We start from the raw sequence: 15,879 nt of genomic DNA on the forward strand, positions 1-15,879 counted from the left end.
ATCCTCATAAGGACGCTGTGCTCCTCCGATGCCCTGATGACTGGCTGGTTATTCATCTGCGAGACTTCGCAAAACTCCCTGACAGCCTGTATGTCCCTGGCTGACGTCAGACACAAGATCAGGCACCAAAAGCTCATCCGGCCAAAAGAAAGGACTAAGAACACATAAAAGACCCAAGTAGTCAGAAACTGCCAAAGGCAGGGAAAGAAAGCTTTGCGCTGTCTGAAGGATCACAGAGCTGGATTTGGCCCAGCAGTGGGAAGGACAGGATTGAACTCGTGCGGGGGACACCGCATGAGACAAGCATTCACCTCCCCACGGTTCAGTTCCCAAGGCAGTGTTCCAGTCGAGCGCCAAGCGTTACCAGCCAGATGTGTTCAACCAAGAAAAGCCGAGAAACGGGGATAAATATTCCGCACAGGACATGGCAGGACGTCACAGCTCTCCCACTGCTGTGGCCCTTCCTTCTTCCTCTTCCTCTTCCCTTTTCTTCTTTTTTGCCTACTGTCTCTTGCATAATTCTGAAAATTCTCATGTCCCGAGCTGGAATGACTCACCACGCTCTAAATTCAAATTTTTGCCCTACCCCGAGCTCACAGTTGGCTGGGACCAGGCACTGGTGCCCAGTGCATTTCTTCAGCCTCTTTACCCCCAGAAGAGGGACTGGCAAAGAGCCTTGCCAAAGAATTGACCTGCTGGGAAGTGGCCACTTAACTTTCGCTTGGGCCCTTCAATCTACAGAAGGGTTCCCAACCTCATTTTCACTACTGTACCCAATACTACACTGGATCCATTGACATGTTTTTCCTACTTGCTCTCACCTATGAAGTTTTACTATCACTTGGGGCGCCCGGGTGGTTCAGTCGGGCTCCGACTTCGGCTCAGGTCATGATCTCGAGGTTCGTGAGTTCAGGCCCCGCGTCGGACTCTGTGCTGACAGCTCGGAGCCTGGAGCCTGCCTCGGATTCTGTGTCTCCCTCTCTCTCTCTCCCTCTTCCCCTCCCCTGCTCTCTCTCTCTCTCTCAAAAATAAATAAACATTTAAAAATTTTTAAAAAAATAAAATTTAATACTGCAGATATACAGATTCTGTGTATCTGTTTATGCATTATATGTTTACCCATGCTGTATACATGAAGAGAATATTATTTTTTTCTCACCACCCGAGAAAAAAATTTTGTTCTCTTGGGAGCATTATCACCCCCTTCAGGAGGGAAAATGGAAGCTTAAATGCGCAGTAAAGGTGTGATGGTTTATAAACAGGCATGTCCTCTTGAGTGGAGAAAACTGGGAGACTGGTAAATGGGAAAAGGAGCCACTTAGGACAAAAAGGGTACAGACAGAGCAGGAGGACCCGAGACGTTTATATCCTTTATAAGATTACCAAGGGCTGGATTGAAAGTGGGCCTTATTTACTGGCACAGTGTCCATTTATGGAAGGCATAAATATCACCTTCAATTTCTACAACTACTGCCTTCCTCCATAATTTGACAGTCTCGGTGTTTGAAGAAATGTTATGCAGGACTGATTTTCACTAACCAGGAACACCTTTTGCAGAACAGACAGAGGCCTTTCCTGTGTCCACCCCCCACCCCCCAACTCTCTTCCTCTGCTCTCACCCTCGCCGTATGACATCCCTCTGTCCAGCAATCCCCAGCAAGAGCCTCAGGCCCTCAGTGGTGCTCTGGGCCATTCAGAGTTTATTACAGCATTTTGTAATTAGCCAGGAGTACTTTAGACTCATATTTTTAATCCTCATCTCCCTGATTGATTTTCTAAATTATGTGTCAGCATGAAGGTGTTTAAAAAAAAAAAAAAAAAAAAAACCACTTAACTCAGCAGCAATTAACTGCAAAGCTTTTAAAGCTTAGTTTTCATTTCATAGGTCTTCAAGAGCCAGAAATAATATCAATAATACCGAAATCAAGTTGTATTTTATCCCTGTTTAAAAAGGCGGCAAGTGGTTTGTGAGGCACCGTTTATCTAAGCAACATCTAATCTTTTCTGCCTCATATCTAGATGTCAGAATTTCCTACACACACACACACACGCACACACACACGCACACACACATGCACACACACATGCACACCATCGAGGAAAATATAGTTGGGCAGGATTTAGCTGAAGTGGGCATCGCTCATAAAGATGGTGTTTAGGAGAATGTTCTCGATCCTTCAACACTTTTAGCATGCCAACATTTTGTCTCGGGCAGTGCTTAAGTTTAGGACAACTGGTGACATCCTCATGCATTTTCCAGAACTGGAAAAGCTAAGCCTCTAAAAGCAAAACCCTTGAGGTTATTCTCAGTTTAGAGTAAAAAGCATAAGCAAGGAAAAACTGCCCAGATGCCTCTTTTTCAAACACCATTTAAAGAGCCCCCAATTTGCAGGGAGCTTGGAGACCTGATTATTTTGCAGCCACGGTGAGCAAAGAACTCTTTCTGGAACTTGGTATTTGTTTGGAGATCAGAGCTGGCCCCTGAGGTAAATGTTAAGATAACTGTCCCCAGGGGTCATTCACAGTTGAAGATTATAAACATCCAAGCAATACTGTAAATCAAGGAGAAAGAGACAGAAAGAGCTGATATAAGGAGAATCTACAGTCCATCATATATTGCAGAAAGACCGAGGCTGATATCTGGCAAAAATGTCCCCTCCACTGTCTTCCACCTGTCAGTCACCAAGCAGCTACTTATAGCTTTCTATTCCCATTGTGCCTTTTAGGTCTGCTCTCAATGCTAATTTTAACCACACATCACCTTCAACTTTTACGTACTGGAATATGAAAATAAAGGGGTGGGGTGTGTGTGTGTGTGTGTGTGTGTGTGTGTGTGTGTGCATGTGGTGTTTTAGGACAAGCAGCCAGCGTCTCCATGATCTGGTCATAGGATGATTTTCAGAAGATGCAAAATTTATCCTTTATTCCTAGGCTAATTGGTCTACTTGAGCCCACACACCTGTTGCCTCACAGCATATTTTATTTTAATGGATGCAGACCTTGGTAAGTCATCTAGTTTTCCTTTTAGCCTTGACTGCCAGGAATCTCAAAGCTAAATCCGTTGCAGTAACTGGCTTCAGCACACATTTTCCAGCACATATCTTACCCCTGCCCCACCCCTCCTCCCTGTTCATGACGTGATATCGGGCCTTTGTTCTTTTTTTTTTTTTTTTAATTTTTTTTTTTTCAACGTTTATTTATTTTTGGGACAGAGAGAGACAGAGCATGAACGGGGCAGGGGCAGAGAGAGAGGGAGACACAGAATCGGAAACAGGCTCCAGGCTCCGAGCCATCAGCCCAGAGCCTGACGCGGGGCTCGAACTCACGGACCGCAAGATCGTGACCTGGCTGAAGTCAGACGCTCAACCGACTGCGCCACCCAGGCGCCCCGGGGCCTTTGTTCTTTTATCTTGACTCGGAGATAACTCCTGCGATAAGCTCTCCTGTAGCTTTTTTGGTGAGAATACAAATAAAAGAAGAACTAAATTGTCTTTGAATGACTTTTCATTATGGAACAACGTCTTTGCGATACGCCTGAGTTGACATCCTTATTAAGAAAGGCTGGTCCGCGGCGGTGATTTAGCGGGGGTGATTAGCACACACATCAGAATTCATGAAACCTCTACGGCATGACCTGCGCCACGTGGACAGAAAGTCATTTCTGCCCGTCTCGGTTAAGTTTCCCCATCTATAAAACGATAACAATGCGTGCTCCTTCTCCCTGTTACACTCGTGTTACGAGGATCAATGCCACAGCGTCTACAAAGTGCTTTGAGCTCCTCAGGGGACAGTGCTCTATGACTATAACTACCACTACTGACAGCAGCGAGGAACTGCTGTAGGCTCTTCGAGGAACAGTCGTGGTTCGGGCACCCGCCTCGTCTTCTACCGGAGCTGTGCGTAGGCGGGCGCACAGACTGCGTTTTCCTTCTGCTAGGGGGCGTACTTACCACCGGCTCCGGTCACCGATATAAAAGAGATCTCAAAATGCAGAAAGGTTCCAGGAAGGCTGAGAACAACACATCACCACCGCTGCCGGTCCAAGGAGGCTCGAAACACCCAACAGTACATCAGCGTAAACAGGCATGTTGTGAGGACAGCCGGCAGCAGGTGGCACGGGGCCTGGGTGCGTTCAGTTAGTCTACACACAGATAATCCTTTTCCTAGTTAGGAAGTGCTTTGACAGGATCCCATTCTTTCCACTGAAAGAAAAAAAATAGATGATGTCCATATCCATCAAGCTGTCAAGGCTTTTTATGACCCTTTTAAGACTACCTCTACCGGAAGCCTGTATTATCTATCTCAAGGAGACACCAGGACTCAAGTCCACAACTTTCTCACCTGCCTCCTGATTGTGACTGCCCTCCTTTCTCTTATCTGCTACCACTCTCCAGCATTTTCAGCTCCGTCAGAATCCCACGGGCAAATTCCTCCTCGGGACAGCTCCAATCCCTCCCCTAATCTGAACCGTGCAGCCAAAGGAGTTTTCAGACAGTATTTTTAAATAGATCTTCTGATGTTTTGTTTCTCGAGACCCTCTGTTTTTAGATATTTTCTTCCAAGCCTTTTCTGACCCCCAAAAAAAAAGAAGGAAAGGAAAGAAAAAATGCCAGGACAAATCCTAAAATCACGCATCATTTACTTGGTTCTGGAAAAAGTACAATTGCCTGCTATGTTAAAAATCTGGGTACAACTCATAGTAATGATGATGTGCAGCAGCAACAGCTAAACAAAAACGTTTAGAACTGAATGAAATGAGATGGTGTCTGGGTCAGGAGATGATAGTGCCAAAGCAAAAAGAATTGAAAAAAAAAAAAATATATATATATATATATGCATACGTATGTAGTTCCAAGATTCATTTGGGTGCAAAAGAAAAAATGTACTGTACTTAGCATTCTGCTTTCAGCGTAGCATCAATGAATGCCAGGAAATGCGATTTCAGAATATCTGAAATTCAACTGCAAACTTGCATTAACACTCAGGAAAGAGGAGGGGAACACAAAGTGACAAATTTGCTCGGAGTCGTGCAGACTCCTTTTTAGCCAAATTGCTGGTTTGAGACAGCTCATCATCTCTGTAACAACACGAACTGCAGACTTGTCACTTCCCCCCCCCACCCCCCTTCGGTGCAAACACAAGCTGAGTGATGATGCGTCGGCCCTCCCCAATCAGCAGCCCAGTTTCTGTTCTCTGTGATGCGGTCAGGGTCAAAGAAGAGCCCTCTCTGGGGACTAATGAAGGACTGTCATCGGGGCTCTACGGCTGGATAATGGCGGAATAAATGCAATGGACGAGCGGCACCTCGTGTGGAAAGCCCAAGTCTCACTAACAAATGGAACCGGCTCGGTGATTGAAGGCCCCTCTAGCGCGCTAACAAGACGCTGCTCTTTGTTGCTTCTGTCCCCTGGCCTGTCCTCAGGGACTGTCACCTCCTTTTCCCAGATAATCAAGCTTATTTCAAAGCAGCCAATTACTCAAATTGGGAGCACGCCTCCAATGAATGCTCTCCCAGTGGTCATGAACTCTTAGGAGGCGGCTCTTAGCCCCCATCTGACTCCAGATGCCCAAAAGGAGCCCAATAGATGTGTGGTGGGAAGCAATACACGTATTGCTTATTAAATGCTTGGGTTATTATTAAATAACCCAGTGACTTATTAAATACTTGGGTTATGGGGTACCCAGATGGCTCAGTCAGTTACGTTTCCGATTCTCGGTTTCGGCTCAGGTCATGGTCTCGGGGTTCGTGAGTTCGAGCCCCACATCGGGCTCTGTGCTGACAGCACGGAGCCTGCTTGGGATTCTCGCTCTCCCTCTCTCTCTCCGTCCCTCCCCCACTCATACTGTCTGTCTCTCTCAAAATAAATGAATAAAAACTTAAAAAAAAATACTTAGATTGTGACAGGCCTCTAATATTCTATTTCATCCAAAGATAGAACTGAATCACCACACTAATCGTAGGAGCATATCACTGGCTTCCTGTTAACGAAGACTCAGAAACAGCGTAAGTGACTTGCCCAGGGTCAGGCAGATAGTAAGAGTCTGACTCCACACTCCTTGCCTTTAACTTCTACACTGAGATCACATGTGGGAATCAAGGCCTCCCCTCCCGTCACCCTGGAACCAGCAATCTAGGGAGGCAGACAGCTACACTGACGTTCTGTAGGAGACCCACACAGCCGAAGGTTTTATGGGCTCATCACAACCTCCTTCCTGCCCTCTCTCAGGCCGTCCCACGTCGAATGCTGGCGAAGGGGAGTGAAGGCCAAAGCTCAGGCCAAATACCCTTGAAAGCCAGTCCCCCTGTCCCGGTGGGCACCTTTCTCCCTCCCTTCCCGCTACCCCATGTACCACACAATTAGACACACGCTCCCACACCCAGGCTACATTTCTCCTGACCTCACTGTTTTTGTCACTTGTCCTAGCGAAGCATTGAGAAGGAGGCTGCCCCCTAACGCGGGTGGGACAAGGGAAGTCCTAGAGTCCCTCCAGGTCCAAATTTCTGGAACTGAAGTTCCTCCTGGATTACCAAGGAACCCCATAAGCCTGCCTTAGAGCCACGATGTGGCTCAGCTGAGACACCACACCAAGGCCACCATGCACAGAAGCAGGATTCTGGTGCTTGGTTGACATCAGGTAAACTGCACCCTGTTTTCATGGAGGCCACGTAAACCCACAGTGAAAGAAGCCATGGAAAGGGGCTTCAAACTCCTGCCATATGGTGGGATGACTTCTTCCAAACCCATCCTCGAAACTTGATTCTGTTGTGTCAAATCCTTTCCGGTTGTGGTGGTATTCTTTTCCTTTTCTTTAAAAACAAAACACTAAAAATACGTAAGTCCTCCGGGGGAGTACTCGTCCATGCCCTTAAAATGTGACTGCACTTGATAATTCCCACTCCCTCCAAGTATTTCATTCCTGCTTCTTGTCTTGGGCTCAGTGCACAGAGGGCAGGAGGGTGGCTGGCGTCCTCCCTCCCTCCTGCCGCGGCTGCTGCTCAGGCCTTTGCAAGACTCACGCCTTTCTGGCACCCTCTGTAGCCCTGGTGCCCCCGCCCCCTTCCGTCCCTTCTTGCCAGGCCGCTGAAAAACCAAGGAGTCAGGAATCAGAGACGAAATTATCTTCTTCAAAATTTATTGCCGCCCCAACATGCCATCCCCGACTGATGAGATCATTTCCGCGTACCAACGTAAAGTAAACCAAAGTTTGACTTAGTCATCGAGAGCTCTGTATGCTGATCCGAGTGAGGTAACAGATATCAGACTGCTTTGAAAAAGCTAAAACACTGTGCCTGACAAGTCTAAGCTGTGTGTGCGTTATGAGATATATATATATATATATATATATATGATATGTAGGCATATACGTGTGTGTGTATATATATATGTGCCTGTGTAGTATATACACATGTACATGCCTATGTATCATCTATATTTAGGTGAGATACTATGAAAATTGGTCAAAAAGTTTCTCTTACCTCCCCCACACAAGAAAACACTCCTCCACCCATTCATATGGGTTGTACTTTTCATTTATGTTCAAACTCTCAGTCGTCTGGGCCCAAAAACAATTTCTTTCAAGTTGGCTCTATCAGCCTTTTTGTGAGGGGCTTGGCTAAGTGTCAACGGGCCAGAGGATTCGCCAGAACATGATGCTTGGGCTGGTCCCACGTTCACCATCGTGGACTCACTGACGGGGCCGGGAATTGGCGGCATTGGCTATTAAGCACTTTTTTTTTTTTTAATTGCTCTGCTACTCAGTGATCCTTCTTGTGAATGATTCCCTTCTCACAGCAATTGGGACGATCAATCAAGAGAGGTTTTCTGCAGAGAAAGGGAGAAATTTCACATCCCCGTGAGGATGGGTTCTCGCAAATCGTAGCAGAGGCTCCCCTCTGCTCACGGATACCCAGATGACGGTTACAAGAACGCACCAGAAGGCCCAGCTGTGACAGCGGGGTGCTCTGTGGTAAGGCCCCTAGGATAGATGACCATGGGCCAACAGCGGAGGCTCCACCCAAAGAGTCAGAGGAGCCTCCGCTGATGGCCTCTATAAATCCTTAGGTATTTGGTCCACTCGGCAACGACCAATGACTTTCAGGCTTCCGTCCGCCTTCAGAAAATCCAAGCCTGGAGCAACAGTTCAAACAGAAAATCCCCCCCCTCTTTCCAGCATGCGGTCTTCCTACCACCCCCGCCACCGGGCTCCCTTCTGCCACCTGGCAAATGCCCAGCACCCTCTAGTGACGACGGTGGATGGAGCCAGTGGCTGCACGCGGTCTTTGACTGAGCGCGACAGAAATCTCGAGGCATTTAACTCTTTTTCATTGTTTCCTTCTTCGATGGCGTTCAAAGTTCAGAAGTCGTTGGCTCGTTGCAGAACCGGAAACAACGTGAAACCGCACGGAACCAATATTCATCTCAGCACACCCCGCCTCCAACGGGCCTCCGCCTAATAATCCACTACTCCGAGGCATCCCTGCCCTCGCTGCACTCACGCACGTGTATGCATGCAGACGTGCACGGATACCGAAGGTTTTCTGGGCTTGGTTTAGACGTTTGTGGCCAAAATTTCGAAAATCACACTCTACGCGTTGTTCTGCAACTTGCCTTGTTCGCTTGACAACGTCACCGACATCCCTCGGTATCACTTCGTGATTGCGGCCCAACCGACCGATTCAGTGGGGGTTACCAAACGACAGCCAGCCAGCCAGCCACCTGTCTTTGCAAAAACAAAAAGTTTTATTCCAGCACAGCCACACCCATTCGTTTCCCCTACTGTCGACGGCTGCTCTTGTCCCGCAACCCAAAAGTAAGTCATCGTGATAGAGATCTTACAGGCTGCCTGACCCTTTAAAACACTTTTGCAAAACCCCTGCCTTGGGGGCACCCGGGTGGCTCAGCTGGTGGTGTCTGACGTCAGCTCAGGTTATGATCTCACTGTAGGCAAGTTCGAGCCCCGCGTCGGGCTCTGGGCTCTGCGCTGACAGCTCCGACCCTGGAGCCTGCCTCGTATTCTCTCTCCCTCGCTCTCTGCCTGTCCCCCACTCCCTCGCGCTCCCGGTCTCTCAAAAACAAACTTTTTTTTAAATTAAAAAAAACAAAAAACAAAAAAACCTTTCGCCAACCCCTGCCTTAAAACAGCAACCATTCATTTCCTCATGGTTCTGTAGATTAGCAGTTTGGGCAGGGCTCAGCCCGATAGTTCTTCTGCTGGTCTCAGCTAAGGTCATGCATGTGACTGGCCATTTAGCTAACTAGTCCCAAGGGTCGGGTTCACACGTTGGCAGCTGGTCCTGGCTGTCGGTGTGGGAACACATGTCCGGATTTCTTCATATGGTGGCCGCATTCCAAGAGGTCACTCTCCGAGGCAGATACAAGTCTGCACATCCACGGTGTCTACTCCTATCATTTCAGGCATTTTTCTTTCGAATTTCTTCTCGTTTTATGTTTTTGTCAAACTTGTAAGAGGTCATCGTATATATAGATTTTAATACATTGTCTATCAAAGGCAATTTTACCCTCTATGTTCTCTATATTATACAGTCAAACTTGTCTCTTTTCTTTTATGGATACTGGGTTCTCAGTCTTCATTACCACCGTTTCTCCAAATCCTGGATTGTATTTGCATTTTCCCAGATTTCTTTTGTAATTTTTTTTTAATTTTTTTTTTCAACATTTATTTATTTGGGGGACAGAGAGAGACAGAGCATGAACGGAGGAGGGGCAGAGAGAGAGGGAGACACAGAATCGGAAACAGGCTCCAGGCTCTGAGCCGTCAGCCCAGAGCCCGACGCGGGGCTCGAACTCACGGACCGCGAGATCGCGACCTGGCTGAAGTCGGACGCTTAACCGACTGCGCCACCCAGGCGCCCCTCTTTTGTAATTTTTACTGTTCTCTTTTTACGTTAACTTTTTGATCCTTTCATAATTTTATTCTATACTATAATAGGAGATAGGGAACCAACCTGATTTTCTTCTAGATGGAGAACTCCTTGGGCCAGTATCTTTGGTTAAATAAACCAAGCTCTTCCCACTAGATAGAATCCATTTCTGGATTCTCTACCCTCTGCCACTTTCTCTTTGTCATCACGCTTACTTCTTTCAGGTCAGTTTTGAGGCTTTAGAGTGTGTTCTGAAATCTGATCAAGGAAAAACCACCTTACTATTGTTTTCATATTTTTTCGCAAGTTCAAATACAATTATTCTTCCACATAAACCTTAAGATCACATTATCCAATTAAAAACTAAACAAACACATTAACACAACACTGCTGGGTTTCTAACTGCAATTGCATTATATTTCTATTAATTTGGGGGAATTGACATTTTTAGAACAATCATGTCTTCCCTTCCAAGAATATAGTATGATTTTTCATTTGTTCAAGTAAAATTTTTTCTTACATTTTCTATCTTATGTTTCTTCATCGGCATGTTGTAAGTTTTGTAACTACCGTTAATGACATTTTCAGGCTTTACGTGGGTATTGCTAAAACGGAGAAGAGTTATTATTTTGTACGTTTGGTTGGTATCCAAACACTTTAACAAATTCTGTCTTCTACTAGATGTTCAGAGAAAACAGTCACATCACATGCAAAAAAAGTTTTATCTCTTTTTTCTTATTGTTTCTATTGATTACAAAATCAACAATAACCCAGTCTGTAATAGTGCAAAGTCTGCTATAAGACAATCAACAGTTGAGCTCAAATGGAAAGAAGAGAACTTTTTACCGGGAACGAGGGAGGATACGGAGGGAAGGTGAGTGAGTGGTGTATACCCAGATCTCCGTTATTCTCTCGGACCAATTTACCCAGTGAAACAGGAACCAAACATCTGAGAAATTTCTGGATAATTGCCAATATCCTGGAAAGTCCAGCCTACAGCTATACAGATACGTAAGCTGAAACACCTAAGTTCTATCAAATAGCACCAAACTACAACCAGGAAATAATTAATTTAGAAAGCACGGCTTAACCCCCCAAATCCCAGCTGGCTGTACAACTGATCTTATTAAACTCACAAAAACCCAATTCCACGGTGCACACCATACAAAATACAAAAATACAACTCTGCACGGTTGAACTTTCAGGACTCCATTTGTTGTATGGGTTTTAATGTTTTTGTCTCATGGTATTTTTTTTTTTTATGTTTATTTTTGAGATAGAGAGCACCAGTGTGGGAGGGGCAGAGAGAGACGGGGACAGAGGACCCAATGCGGACTCTGTACTGACAGCACAGCCCGATGTGGGGCTCACACTCACAAACTGTGAGATCATGACCTGAGCTGAAGTCAGAGGCTCATCTGAGTCACCCAGGCGCCCTTGGGTTTTTTGGTTTGTTTGTTTTGTTTGTTTTGCTTTTTATTGTCCTTATCGCATTCCCTAGAGCCTTCAAGAAAAAACTGTTGAATAATAATGGCAGGAGGAACCATCTCTGTGCAGTTCTTGCTTGACTTTAACATAAGTTGTTTTCCATTGTATTATTCATAATAATATTTGCTGGTGGCTTTTGACAACTGGTCTTCATCATTATTAAGTACCTTCCTTCTGATTAAGTCAGGAACGCCTTCGGCTAAAAGTAACAGAAAACCTGATTGTGGCTCGAACAAGAAATTTAGAGGGCAACAGTGACTGGCGTTCATTGAGCAGTTTGGCAAAGTCGAGAACGGAATATGTGGAATGAGGTGGCCCATTCCTACTGTGCCGAAGAGAGAGGACGAAGTGCTCACAAGAATTGTGAAGCCATGAAGAAGAACAAGGGGACAAGGAAAGAGGCAGGGTAAGGGGTGGGCTATAGAGAAGAAAAGGAGAAAATCCTCTGATGTGGAGGGAAAAAGTCCTGCGGCATTTCCTGAAAGACAAAACAGACAACCCATGGAAGATAAGATTTTGATTTTAAAGCTTCAGGGGCACCTGGGTGGTTCGGTCGATTAAGCATCCGACTCCTGATTTCAGCTCAGGTCAGGATCTCACAGTTCATGAGTTCGAGCCTCCCATCAGGCTCTGCGCTGCCAGTGTGGAGCCTGCTTGGGATTCTCATTCATTCTCTCTCTCTGTCGCTCTCTCTGTCTCTGCCCCTGCTCACGCTCTCTGTGTCTCTCTAAATAAATAAACTTAAATAAATTATTTAAAAGCTTTAGGTCACAGTGAACCTACAGACCTTCCCAGGAGGCTCCAAACATCACAAAAGTCCGTGTTACTAAATAATGGTGCCCTTCTGTACTGAAGTCCACTCTAGGACACTTCACTACAAAAGCTCACGTTTCAGGAACAAATGAACAGAACTGGTAGGCACTTCCACTCAGAGACCTAGAAATAAAAATCCTCTCAGATGCGACAGCACTGGACCCTGCAGGCTTCGAGCAGAAAGCAAGTGTTGATCGTGGTGGTTTCTTCTTTTTTTTTTTTTTTTTTTGTTTTTTTAATTTTTTTTCAACGTTTATTTATTTTTGGGACAGCGAGAGACAGAGCATGAACGGGGGAGGGGCAGAGAGAGAGGGAGACACAGAATCGGAAACAGGCTCCAGGCTCTGAGCCGTCAGCCCAGAGCCTGACACGGGGCTCGAACTCACAGACCGCGAGATCGTGACCTGGCTGAAGTCGGACGCTTAACCGACTGCGCCACCCAGGCGCCCCATGGTGGTTTCTTCTTAATGAGAGGCAGAGAGCCGGCCGTCGGGACTTCAAAATAAAGCCTTGCTTTTCTTAGGAGCCCAGCACTCCGAGTATACATGTTTACCATCAAATACCTCATACAAAAATAAGCTGGGCTCCTGGGGCTTCCTTGACTATTTCAGCAACGACTCAAAGCAAAGCTTCAGGCATGCATGCTACCATCAGAAGGTGGACACAGATTAGCTACACTGGGAAGTAAATTCCTTCTGGCTGCCGTAACACATCAAGTTTTCCTTTATTTGACTAGCTGGACCGGCGAAAGTCTGAGTTGTTTAGAATTCCTTTTCACCCTCGAATGGAAAAGTAAACCAACTCTATCCAAAATATTTAGGAAAAAAAAAAAAAAAATTCGTCATCAAGGAGTCTCCAAGTTAGATCCTGGATCGAAATAAAATATCCTACACGATTTGTCTCGCGAAAAATCAGCTTCCTTGCCGCAGCGTGGACAAGCTCCAATTTAATGGCCCCATGAAAGTGTTTCCTGCTGTGCTGAGAGGCAAGATCGCATCATTCCTCTGTGAACTATGAGAGAAATCTATCCTTGAGGCCTTGTGGGCAAGAACACAGATTTAGGGGGTCAAAACACCAAGCATTTCCATTCATGACCTCACCACATGAACCCCTAATTAATTATGGGTATCCTAATGTGAAAAATACTCTCATAAGTGAAGGGTGACCGACTCCCATTCATAAGCAGACCACACATCAGTCATAACTCCCCAAACGCCATGAAGGAGCTGCTCGATTTGTATCTGTGTTGAACTTCAAGTGCTGCATAATTTATATCTAAAATCCACTCTCATACATCTGCTCAAAGACCCACTCTGACCTTCGCTCCCAATCCCAACTGCATTAAAGGGGACTATAAATCACTGGAACACAGCACCCAGTCACAGCCCAGCTCTCTCAAAGCAGGCGAGTTTCTCACCTTGATGAGTTCATCATCCCCTAGAACAGGTTATAAAAATTGTTCACATTTTGAGATAATAGTCCAAGGATTCTTTATTCTACCCTGTGGCTCACTCCTCACCTAGGTGAAGTGTATGCATACAGACAAAAGGAGCAGCTGGGCTTTCGTTTATCCCTTCCTCGAGAAGACCACCCTCGGGCCCATGCTTACACCCACCAATGGACCTGTCCTCAATTTAACAGAGCTCTGGTTTCGTCTCAACAGACCTTATATCCAGGGATAGCACAAAATATAAGGATATGCTCCTTACATCTAAAGATCTCCTTGGGGTGCCTGGGTGGCTCAGTCGGTTGAGCATCTGACTCTTGGTTTTGGCTCAGGTCGTGATCTCACAGTTTGTGAGTTCGAGCCCCACCTGGGACTTCATGCTGACGGTGCAGAGCCTGCTTGGGATTCTGTCTCTCCCTCCTCTCCCTCTCTCGCTCTCTCTCTCTGACCCTCCTGAGCTTGTGTGCTCACTCGCTCTAAGTAAATTATAAATGAAAAAATAAAAATAAATAAAGATCTCCTTGACTCTGGATCAAAAGTGAGAATACATGTTTACATTGTCCTTTCCTTACAGCAAAGCTTTGCTTTAAAGTACAAATATTTGGGGCGCCCGGGTGTCTCAGTCGGTTGAGCGTGCGACTTGGGCTCAGGTCATGATCTCACAGTTCGTGGGTTCGAGGCCCACATCAGGCTCTGTGCTGACCGCTTGCTCAGAGCCTGGAGCCTGCTTCAGATTCTGTGTCCCCTTCTCTCTCTGCCCCTCCCCCGCTCACGCTTTGTCTCACTCTGTTTCTCAAAAATAAATAAATGTAAAAAAAATTTTTTTTGAGTACAAATATTTGATTCCTAAACAACAATATTTTGTTTTCTCTGCTTTGCCAGGGAAGGAAATCTTTGAAAATTTCTCTCAGTCCCGGATGCAGTTAAATCAGTTGTGCTGATAATGCAGATAGCACGAAGTCTACTCCCCCACCCTCACCGAAAATCATTAGAGAGAACCAGAAGCCCTGAGGCAAACAGGTGCAGCAAAAAGAGGCTTCTCCTAGCAGTTTCCAGGGAGATTTTCCAGAGATCCAGGAAGAACTGTGAGGAAGTCTCACTACCAACGGCCACCCAGCAGTGGGGCAGCTCGGGATTTTCCTTGGCAACCTTGATGTCATCTGTATCTTAGAAGGGGCTCGGTCCATCCAGCGTGGCGGCAGAGGGCTGGTAGGCTGGGACGATGGCCAAGCTTGGCATCCCATGCGTATGTCTAGAGAGGACTAGTGTTCTTGATATTGACATTTGTAGGTCCTGTTCGAGGGGCTCTGGGCCGATGACCCCCACAATGGCGTATCTGACTGAGGCCCTGTCCCCGCAATCTACCAGGAATACATGTTGTTGGCTCCTTGCAGAGGCACACACAACTTAGGAGTATCCTAAATGCAAGCTGACCGCCCTGCTAGAAAGAAGGTGAAGGAGCTTAGAACATACCTCTTTACCTTCTAGTTTATTAAGAGGTTTGAAGGTTCCCAGGCGGGAGATAACACCACAAGAAGAAGAATCTTCCAGATTGGCCACCATATACAGTACAATTAGATCTGCTGTACAACCAAATATATGCCGTGGTGAGACTCTCACGTGGTGTTTGATTTCTTTCCTTCTTTTTTTCCTTTTTTCTCCCCATTTTTAGCTAATTCTTCAGCAATGATTTCTGGTGGTCAAGGGCTCTGTACAGAAGAGCCAAGTCAAAGATGTACTGATCTCTGTGTCCTTCCTATATTCTTTTTTTTTTTTTTTTTCAACCTTTATTTATTTTTGGGACAGAGAGAGACAGAGCATGAACGGGGGAGGGGCAGAGAGAGAGGGAGACACAGAATCGGAAACAGGCTCCAGGCTCTGAGCCATCAGCCCAGAGCCCGACGCGGGGGTCGAACTCACGGACCGCGAGATCGTGACCTGGCTGAAGTCGGACGCTTAACTGACTGCGCCACCCAGGCGCCCCAAGTCCTTCCTATATTCTTGAGCACAGAGACCTTTCTCTGGTCTCTCTTCCTCTGGGGTACAGTTTGCATGGCTGGAATACATAAGGAAGGAGGGCGTCCTTCCATTCTTCAACTAGAGAAGGTATACGAGGGAAACATCACTTCCAGGAGAGGAAAAGCTGACTGCACATGAAGAGGCAAGATTTGCAAAATATTTTTGCACCCCTTGTGCCCTTTAGGAAAAAAAAAAGTGTTTTCGGAGTTTCAGTTGTCAGGCCAGTTAC

At 46.2% G+C, this 15,879-nt stretch overlaps 1 long non-coding RNA gene across 1 annotated transcript; it reads left to right on the top strand.

The window, feature by feature from the left end:
- The first annotated feature begins 8,205 nt into the window (after positions 1-8,205).
- Positions 8,206-15,244, top strand: LOC123597656. Its single transcript, XR_006712200.1, has 2 exons — positions 8,206-8,811; positions 14,514-15,244. It is a non-coding gene; the product is annotated as an uncharacterized LOC123597656 (long non-coding RNA).
- Positions 15,245-15,879: the final 635 nt, after the last annotated feature.

Source organism: Leopardus geoffroyi, chromosome A1 (assembly GCF_018350155.1).
Source record: "Leopardus geoffroyi isolate Oge1 chromosome A1, O.geoffroyi_Oge1_pat1.0, whole genome shotgun sequence".
NCBI classification, from domain to species: Eukaryota; Metazoa; Chordata; class Mammalia; order Carnivora; family Felidae; genus Leopardus; species Leopardus geoffroyi.